This window comes from Hetaerina americana, unplaced genomic scaffold (genome assembly GCF_022747635.1).
Source record: "Hetaerina americana unplaced genomic scaffold, ioHetAmer1.1.p SCAF_26, whole genome shotgun sequence".
Lineage (NCBI taxonomy): Eukaryota > Metazoa > Arthropoda > Insecta > Odonata > Calopterygidae > Hetaerina > Hetaerina americana.
The window spans coordinates 4,688,707-4,699,925 of record NW_027286830.1 but is presented as its reverse complement, the minus strand read 5'-3'; the positions used below and the strand labels follow the sequence as shown (position 1 = coordinate 4,699,925).

The window sequence follows — 11,219 nt, the reverse complement described above, 5'->3', positions numbered from 1 at the left end:
GTGAATATATCCTTCTCCAAAATGGAAAGTTACAATTTTAAGCTCTGACCATTATGAATTGAAAAGGTCCAATTCCAAAAGCAGGCATCTTAACACACTTTTCTATTAACTCCAAAGACGTGAGAGAGATTTTAACGGACAACCTGCCTACTATGAATTAAAAAAGTCCAATTATCAGCTGAGATTTTTCCTCGTACCATGCATATGATCTAATAAACCAGAGACCGTAATTGTAAACCACTCGATGAAAGATCTGCATCCTCGATGCTTGACTCAAATCACAAGTTTAATTTTGGTTGGTAAAGTAACTGCAGAAAATATGGCTACTTTCTCTATTTGAGATGTTGTCAGGCTCAAATAGAATTAATTGACCTCTACATTGTTACGACAGCTTGCATCGTGAAAAAAGCCAATCCAGAGGCGGACTTGGTCCTTGACCTTTGGATTAACTGGCAAGTGCACTCAACTATCTCTACCGCTAATGCATGATAATGAAGGACCACAGGGAGCAAAAGGATTTCGTGTGGAAGTCTATTTCGGAAATTAATGATTACCCAATATAGAGTAATTTCTAATCGCCATGGTCTTGAGAATACTTAAATTAATTGATGAGATTAAAATTAGGTACTTCTTTAATTAACCTAGACAGACAAGAAGATATTCATTCTAAAAAATGGAATCTTTTGCAAGGTTTTCACGAATTTCAACGACAATATTTTCTTAAACGAAGGCCGGTAGGGCTCTGAATAATGGAAGAAAAAAGATAAAGAAATATGTGCATCTTATAAAAGAAGACTTTGTAAATAAAATTTTAAGATACAATTTTAATTTCTATTGGAGTATAATGAATTAGTGTAATTATGTAAATTAGATTTAAATAAGATGTTTCAGGTTGAACTTTTGCACGAGGCATCCAACTGCGCATTTCGATGCGTGAAAAGTCACGCAATATAAATTGCTTCAAGTGAAGCGGCAAATTGTGTGAATGTATGAACTTCCACACGGAAAACCCCCACCTGTCCTATTTGCACGCATTCGTTGGCAAATTTTTACGATTTCCACCCTCTATTAACTTATGTTGCAGACGCCGAGGTGACATGCCTGTTTTTTGTCTGTCATTTGGTGTTTTATCAAAATATTTAGCAGTTGATATATCATAATATGCAATCATTGTTGCGCATGGCACCTCTTCTCTGTCAAAAAATAACAATCACTCAATGGGCACTATTTTTCGAGAGGAATGACACGAAAAACTGCACGATCCGATGCCTCGTGTAGAGCTAATGTCATTTGGTAGATATTAATGCCCGCTTTGATGCGCGGAAATATGGCTGAATCTAGATACGCACAAATGACTTGTGCTAAACGGTACTACCTTTAGCCTCAATCTACGAAACATACTTATAGAATTGTATTTAGTAAAGCAATCAAAGAATTTCAGCGAATATTTTTTTGACTCTAGACAACGAATTTACAATCACTCATGTAAATACATAATATGAAGAAACATACTAGAGGCATTGAAGAGTTGAAAGGTAAGAATAGTATGCATAATAATATGCAACCTATGCATAATAGGTTGTTTCTTCTATTAATTCCTTTACTTCAGCATAACATTTATCAATCTAAAGCAGACTTTTAATCCCTTGGTACATTTTTCAATGCACAAATTGCTACTGAAGAATTACAATTCTTCGTTAAAACCAACAGAAATTGCGATTCTCGGAAAAGTTTCATTTACAGTACCACAGCCGTAGCAACTCCTCATCGTACATAAATTTTACTTCAAAGCAAAAAAATGATCTCAGGGGCACTTGAAAGGTGCTTTGGCTGAGGAAAGTGGGAAAATGGAGCTTCAATAATAATAAATGCCATCGAGTGTCTTCCCGTTCGAGAGCATCAACACACATGCACTTAAAACAGTGGGTTCTTTCTTAGTGATAGTACTCTTGTCATCATTCGCATAAATAAGCACTCGGTTTTAAAAGGGAACGGTAATAAACCCTTCAGTTAGCATTTAGGTCAGTAGTTTGGTCCGTACGGTGCGTTCATACACAGACGATAAAAAGACGAAAGGTGTGGCTACTTGAGCCAAGATGCACAGCAAATCCTGCCAATTTTACGACCCAAAATTTACCCCAACATATTTCCCTCTATTCTCAAACTGGTTGCCATGAATACATTTACAATGCACTTTAAGTTGTCAAAAAGTGATCATAAATGATTTAAAGTCATAAGGACACGAAACTAGAGAGACGGCTAACTAGAAATATTGAGACGTATGCGCGTTAAAGATGTAAGTGGTTTCCACAGACACGCCGTAAAGTTATGACTAGGTAGCGTTAGACACATAAAAGGCCTATAAATATACTAAAACATTTATTCCTTTTCCGATGGATGTCATTTAAAAATTATGATGCATCACATATTGAGTTGGAAATCAAATAAAATGCTGTGCACTTGAATGCCATGCAGTGCCCATTTCCTGGGTCCAACAATAACATGAGATGTTCCTCATGATTTTCGTAATGATTCGCGGATTTCTGCCAATATTACAAAAAACCTTTATAGTTAAGCCCTATAAATAGTGACAAACGAGCAATGAAACAGAATTCTGATATAACCTTAACGCGACAGGAACGACGAAATGCCAAGTGAAAAATAATTATAAAATATCGATTAAGAGAACAATAAATTAGAATTCGGACACAAAAAAACTCATGTGGAATATATCTTATCTATAAGTCATTAGTAGGTAAAAAGAGAAAAGAAAGTAATTTACCCTATATGGTAGCATGTCACGCCTGACGGTCAGGAGAGGGAGATTAACAATTACCCATCACCTACATGTTAGTTAGAGATGAAGAGGCATAAACGAGGATTAATAAGGTACACATAAGCTAAGCAAGCACTGAAAAGTGCATTTTGAATTCACCCATAATTGTAAAAACGTTGAGCGTAAGTAAAATGCTCAATACTTTAATAAACTTTCCCTTCATAAAACCTGAAAATAATCTAATAAAAACACATTGCGCTACAACGGCATAAAGCATCAATGAATTATCATTTACGAGCTGTCAGTCTTGTTAAAAAATATTTATATTTTCTAATTTTAAATTTCATCCAGCTAAAATGAATTCTAACCATTAGTCCTAGGAAAAAACATGAGATTTAAAATATCCCTCTTAACCAAGAGGTCTTTGAGAAAACGGATAGAGTAGAGCAGGAGGATTATTTTTTTCAAAGAAAGACGCGATTATCAGTAATAGTAATTACGTGAATATATTAGGTTCGCAATGCTCCAAAGAATGATTCTGAGTTACTGCGAAAAAAAGAAGAAAACTCTTAGATGGGTGTGATTATTCACACCAGTTCAAGATCAATTAATATTAGATAATAATAGCAAATTTCATTAGGTTCACAGCAGATAGTGTTTAGTATTATTCCCTGAATTTATCTAATTATTCTTAAAAATGTTGAGGGACAATCTGCAAAAGAATTATTCATATGAAGGCCGAGAAATCACACACTATATTTGTCAACCCGTTATATGGTAAGTAAATATTTGATGTAAGTAGCCCAGGTGTTCCTTTCTGAATTCGTGGATCAAAAAATCATGACTTATTCCAATAGATTGCGGGAGATGCCGCGACAGGAACTTTTAACAGAGTTATCAGCTAAATTTGCATTTCAGTGCAACAATTTTAGAGTGTAAAAATCATTTGCTATGACAAGGGTTCCTTAACTGGGTAAAGCACTCAGCCGAACATCGAGGGATCCGGGTTCAAATCCCAGTTTAAGCGAATGATATCAAACACCCTCAAATTGTTGCATTATCATGTCTAATTATTTTTACACATACTCCACGTATATGAAGCGCGGTGCATATAAAACCCATAGTTAAAGCTAACGTTATACAACCAGTCCTTTAAATTAATAAATAGAAATAAAGTGTTAATGCGTCGTAAAAATACATGAGCACTGTTATTGTTGCTTTTTAAATCACAAATATTCCTAGATATTCTCTAGAGCAATTATTTTTATGTAGATGAAGATGAAGGAAAAATTCCAGTTTGTACGAAATGAGACGGATTTCCCAGCAAAATTGTGTCATTTTTGAACGATACTATACTTTTAAGACACTTTTAACACAGAAATGATGTTTAAGAAATAACATTCTCCAAATTATGCTCATTCAATTGCAAACATTGGCATTTGTAATCACAAGTAAAAAATTAGTATTCACATTTAAGAAGTACCAAAATATCGGAAACTTAAACGTAGTGTGTTCAAAATCAAGTGTCAAACAACAACACGGTAAATATTTTATCGTGAAGTATTTTTTAAACTAATTTCACGTTTGGGTTTCCCGTTTCAGGTTCATTAGCAACACAATATTTCCAACAAGATATTTTTACAATTCCTCTATTTCATTTATTTAGATATTTCTTAAAGTCACAGTCACCGTAATATCTCTATCATCAACTTTTATAATTAAATTTTCCGTAATTTTAAATAAACTTAGCAATTAAAAAATTAAAAATCATCACACTGAAAAGATGGCAAATAACTTGCGGTCTTTATGTTTATGTACAAGTTTGAGACGAAAGAGTAGCAAATTGCTTTCAGTTAATATTAGAATAATTTCGACAGTAGAAAGATAATCATTTCGTTATATTTATCCTCACGGCTGGAAGGTGGTTGAATAAGGCAGGTCGGGATACACCAAATACTAAACTCGAAAGTGCGTGATCCCACGCATTTAGGGCATTGTCTCAGTTTCGTTTCATGTGACATCTAGCTTCTCACATGAATCTGGCCAATAAATAAGTACAATTTTTTATCTTTGATCATTATTAGCTCCATTGCTAACTATCGTTCTAAGCTAAAATGCCCATAAACGAGGTAAATCTTAATAGTCATCATTACTGCATATTATTTTGAAATAATATATAACTATAGCACTCTTAATATATAATTATGGTTCCTAAAGAGACTGAAATACAAACTTCGAAGAAGTAGGAACTTGTACGTGGATCATAACCTGCGTTTGAAAGCTGCTTACTTTTAAAATGCTTGTGTAAACTATGTGTACTGTAAAACCGAGCCATAAATATTTTAGAATGAATTCCATTAAGAAATGGCCGACTCAATGAATTTGTTAACTGAAGCACTAAGGTTTGAGTTTCTAAATGAAATTTAGTTTTCAAATGAAACGATGATAGTCAGCCTACCTATTTGAGAACAGGCAATAATTACTTTCAGTTGAACTAAGGTCTAATAGTGTTGCTAATTGCCCTTTAAAGTTAAACCCATGCGGCCCCAATATGGCAGGACACGGATGTGATATTACATCCCGAGAATCGTAATAAAGTAACGTGAGTTGTTAGATAAAAGGGTTGAAGGAGGGGCAAGGGACATTAAGGTTCGCAACCGTCGGCGTGCTGTGCCAGTAGAGTGAAGAGAGCGTCGGGGAGAGGGAGGGACCCCGTTACCCAACCAGAGACACGGGAGGCGTTGGGTCTGGTCCACCTGTTGGGCCATCCGTCGCCCTCAGTGAGGGTAGGGAATGGAGGCGGCGAGGAAGGAGGGAAAAGGGAGCGAGAGAGAAGCGGACGTGCAGCAGGGAACGAAAGGTGAGGGAAGGCAAGATAGATGGCCGCCCAGATGGGGGTGGAAAGAGACATTGGAATGATGAAAAGCCACGCGGAAAAAGTCACAGTGTGATATTCAGAGCAAAGGGTCGAAAGCATGAAATATGCTTGAAATGTTCCCCAGCATGTGAGAAACGAGATTATTCTAATGCATTGCATTCCATTGGCATGGGTCACTCATTAATTCACTCCACTTTAACACGGGATTATTGACTTTCTGCTCACTTTCCTGCATGTTTTTAACCCAAAAATGTCGATAGCCGTAGAAATCAGACTGAAATCCACATTTTGTTGAAATAAAATCCAACTATTTTCAGAATTCTATTTCCAGTCTAATGAGCAAAGTTCCACCGTCATTCCATACCATTCTTACGTAAAATACTTGTAAATGGATCCAAATATAAAGCTTAAATGCTTAAAAATGTAACGCCTATTCAGAAAAGAATATTTTCCTTCTGTACGTTTCCCTTCTTTTAAGCTTGGAAAAATTGGCCAGAGTCCAATTGCTTTTAATCTCAGCACTCTTTTATTATTAGTGGTACTAGTATACCGGGTTGGGGTAGGTTTATGATGAACCTGCAGTTCTAAACCCTGACTATCATGGGACAATGTATTCTTACACCCATGCCATGCAAAATAATATTTCTTTAGCACTAAATACTTTCTGCAACCCTTAATTATATCCAATATGCCTATTCTTTTCCTCCTTTCGCCTCGCTTTCTAAGCATTCTACCTTCTGTCAGTCTTCATCACCCCATTACCTTTTAGTATCTACTCATCCACTTCCTTCTAATTTTTCCTGAAAGCATTATCTTTTCCCCTAACATCTCGAGGACGTCTTTTTCTATTTTTCTTTCCTTTCATTCATTTTTATTTTGTGTTTAATTTACTCTCCTTACGTTAATTTTCCTTTCCTTTCGTTAATTTTTCTCCCCTTCCATTGCTTTCCTCTTTCTTCTCCACATCCACGTTAATTCTTCCGCCTCAACTACTAAGTTTCTGAGCCTATATGGCGGCTATGTTGCATATTCAAGTTTCCACTAGTCTTTTCATTCCGTAAATATTTTGCCAAAAGTGATTGCCTAAATCTTGTAAAGCTATTCCTAACTCAGGTATATTATTAATGCAACCTAGAGTCTATTGCTGAGCATAAAATAGCGATGACCCAGCTCATTTAGTTAGAGCTTTATTAAGTAGGTGATGCTCGTAGAAAGTCGACGAATTCATAAGGTAAGATCAGATATTAAAAGTTATACCGCAGCTAAGTCAAACTTTCTAAATCAAAAATACCGTATACAGAACGCGGAGTGTATGTATAAGGTAGGGTTGACGAAAATGATGTTTTATAGCAATGTAAGCTTTTTCATGGAAATAAAAATTTAAAGAATAAACCTAACAGACGAGCACTCTAGATGAATTACCCGGTGTACGCAAAAATACTTATTTCTTGAAAAATAGCATAAAATCGATGTGAAAGTTGTGAAAATTTATATTTCCGCACTCATACATAATCTTTGATACCCAATAGTATTGCGGACAATGCGAAAAGAAACTTAATTTCTAAGTTACCGTAGAAAACAAAGTTACTTCATTCATTAAAAATTGCCTAAGGCAAACGGAGCCACACGATTGCTATAAGACCTCGGATAGGAGTCCATATAGATTTCAAAGTATGAAGTTCCGTTCTGAAGATTTAATAACAGAGACGAAGACCATTACAATTTTCCACTTATTAAGTGGAACATTGCAATAGCCTTCATATCCGTAATTTTAACACGTTGCATCTTAGGTTAAGATGTTTCCAAATTGATGTAACTGGGGGGCATTGTGTTTTTTCAAAGTTTTACCGTTTTAGGCGACCATTTATTTTTAATACACTTCAGCTATCATTAACTCTTTCGCAATATTTAATATTAGAATCTTTATTTACAAAAACCTGCCTAAGTAACAAAATCATTAGCTTTCTCAATAATTTCACTGTTTACAATCATTATGCAATAATTCTCCCCATTCTACCAATCAACTATAACCTTTATTTTTTAGGACATGCTCGCTCCGAATGCGTTCTGTTTACTCTCAAAGGCTCACCCAATCTTTTCAAATCGCGCGAGTCCTCAGTAAACAATCATCCTATCATTAGGGATAAGAAGAACGTCAACTTTACATATACAGCCTTTTAAATTGCATCATCATCATTAAGGATTATCAATTTTTAATTAAGGACAAGGATTAGTTCGTACAAGATCTCCATACGATCACGTAAGGTCCTTGGTAAGCTATCTTTCCTCAAAAAATGTCTATTCAATTTCTTTCTTCATTTTTAAGTGTCCTCCAAAGGCTTCTTTCTACTCTCACTGACTCCAATTTTCCTCCTCTTTTTAATACTCTACCAGTTTTATTTTCATCACCGTTCCTTAGCACCACATGCCCATCGCCTCATATTCTCTTCTCTCTGCTGCTTCTATCATTCAAATCTCACATTTGCAGTAAACTGTACTCCATATGTATGTTTTAATGAATTGTTTCTTTTAAGATTGCATAATTTGCCACTAGCACTAGTTTTTCCAGATAGAGAGCCTTTTTCGCCATTCCCATTCTACTTACTACATTCCTCTCCCTTCTTTCATCACGAATGATTAAGTTACTTTGAAACTTACTTTATTACTATATTCTAAAAATCTTCATTTGTGTTTTATATATATATATATATATATATATATATATGTATATATATATATATAACACAAATGAAGATTTTTAGAATATAGAGACACAAAGAAAAAACACTCACAATTTGTTATTTATATAACAAATTGTTATTTTAAAATAACAAATTGTGAGTGTCCTTTCTTTGTGTCTCCATATTCTAAAAATCTTTATTTGTGTTATATATATATATATATATATATATATATATATATATATATATATATATATACTATATAAACACTTTTTTAAAGTCTCACGGACGTGAATAATAATGTATAACACTTGTGTTAATATATATATATATATATATATATATATATATATATATATATATATGTATGTATATATTATATGAGATATTAGGAAGAAGTGATTATACTACCTTGATCAAAAATTTCCCGGAATTTATTCAGAAAATTAAAAATACAAGTTTATTCATCTAAATCTATATTGTCCCCTTCAAAGTAATCCCCATCGACTGCAACACACTTATGCCAGCGCTTGATCCAATCCTCGAAACATTTTTTTATATTCGGTTTTCGGTATGTCCATCAGTGCTTCCTGCGATTTCGTGGCACGCATACGCACTGTTCTTTTCCTGTATGATGTTGTATGAATTCTAACCACTGCCCTTTCCTCTTGTGTATTGTCTATTTCTCCTTTGGTGGGTGAAACAGCCCCCTGACGCCATCTCTTGGCTAAAGAATCGGGGCGCTTGGCGACATATAAGACCCACGGATCTCAGGGTAAATTACATATCCTCGATAGCTCAAGTGGTTAAGAGCATCCGCCCGACAAGTGGAAAGATCCGGTGTTCGAGTCCCGGTTGAGGAGATATTTTTACTCTTGTGATCCGTTCGATTCCACCTTCCCCACCTCTATTGTGTTCGTCCTTTATACGTGTTCCTATCTCTTTTCCTTATATATGTTTCTGTATATATGAGTATTTATTCGCCGTTTGGCGGGATATATATATATATATATATATATATATATATAATACATGTGTGTGTGATCCTAAAAACGCAGCAGACTTATTTCTTATTCGTATCTACTTGAATTTATGCTCCACGTCTCATCTTTTCCTCCTCTCATTAATTTCCTCTACAACATGCATATTAAATATTAATTTCGGTGGTAAGCAACCCTATCTTACAGCTGTCTTTATTTTAGTTCCTTCCCTGATTTCGCTGCATATAATCACTTCTGCCTACTATCTTGTAGAGTGTGAATCAATATCCTGCCCCTGCAGCTCAATCCAATTTCTTTTAATAACGTAGTATCATATTCCAGTCGGCGTTTTCAATGGCTTCATATAGGTTGGTTAATCTTTCTGTATCCTCTTCACTAGAAATAGAAGTGCATCTTTTCCTTCTCTACTTCTTCTAAGTGCAAACTGGTTCTCAAGTACTCTGCAGATTTCTTTCTCATTCTTTGATATAATATTCTGGCCAGAATCTTCGATGAATGGTTTTTCAGGCTGATTGTTCTAAGGTTTTCACGTTTGTCATACATTTTCGTTTTTGGTACATGGACGATTGCAATCTTCTTAAAGTTCATCATTACCCATAAAAAAATCTCCCTCAGATTTATCCAGCAGTATTTTAAGGATACTAATTAATATAATATATTCTTGTTTTATACCACGCATTATTACGTATCATTCAATCTCAAGTCCCAAATATATTTAAATAAAGCATTAAAAAAACATATCTGTCCCACTCTATGTCGTCTAAATTAATGGCAATAGAAGCGTTCAAGTTGCAAGGTAGCGAGCTGCATGATTTAAAAATCGGTCTGCCAATCAGGGAAACCATTGGAACATCCACCCCCATCCAGCTTTCAATAAAAACCTTCTCCCGATTAAATTTTTTTATTTGCAAAATAATCTCTGCAACGATTTTTTTCAATGCACACAATGCGCTGGGTAAAAAAGATGTTCATCCCTGTAACGAGATCTCTGGTTTTATAGTTCTCTACAATAACGAATATAGATTTTTAGACCAGGTTCCAAAATATAAATAACTCACTACAGAGTACAACAAATACAGTGCTCGCGGCAGCCACATGCCATAGTTTTTTCAAAAAGATAAATAAAATACGTAGGTTTGAATACATTTTTCTAATTATTTGACCAGATTATGGAAAATAATTAAAATAAGAAAAAAGCCCAACCCTTAAGCAGAGGATTACTATATGTCTTATACATGTAGGTAGAGTATGTTTCATTGCAAAATCTAAAAATAAAATATCCTTTTTTTAACTTCCAAGGGATTTATCTACTTTTCTTAATAAGGAGAGAGATTTTCCGGATTCTAAACTTGGACACTAGAAACCCTCTATTTTCCCTTGAGTCAATGACCGAACGCAAGCTTTCTTGAGCTCTTAACTCCTCTAAGCTTTAGAAGAGTTAATATGAATAGAATTTAATGCCATTGATTGAGTTGAACCCATTTTTCTGTTTTATAATATAAATAGGTGCACTAAAACACAATAAAATGCTGTGAACTTCCCTTTAATACATATATTCTCCGTCATTGCTTACCATATGATTGAACCCATCATTATAGAAGATTATCATTTCTCAGTAATAACCTTAACCCGTGTATGGGCCACGTACTAGTCGTGGGAGAATATTCCACGAAAATTGCATTGAATCACCCTCAACACATCACCAATAAAATTCGTAAGAGTGAACAGGAAGAGAGTAAATTCAGTTGTCGCCCATGAAACTTTTGGCAGAAAATATAACAGGCGCTACGAGCAAATGTGATCTTTTTTTTCATCCAAGAAAAATACGGAAACGATGTATGTTTTATAAGTTAGAAAGAAAATAAATGGCGGCAAAAGAGTTG

The 11,219-nt window shown here is 34.7% G+C and overlaps 1 non-coding gene across 1 annotated transcript; it reads left to right on the top strand.

Moving 5' to 3' along the window:
• Positions 1-9,122: 9,122 nt before the first annotated feature.
• On the top strand, positions 9,123-9,198 carry TRNAV-GAC (transfer RNA valine (anticodon GAC)). The gene has a single exon. It is a non-coding gene; the product is annotated as a tRNA-Val (tRNA).
• Positions 9,199-11,219: the final 2,021 nt, after the last annotated feature.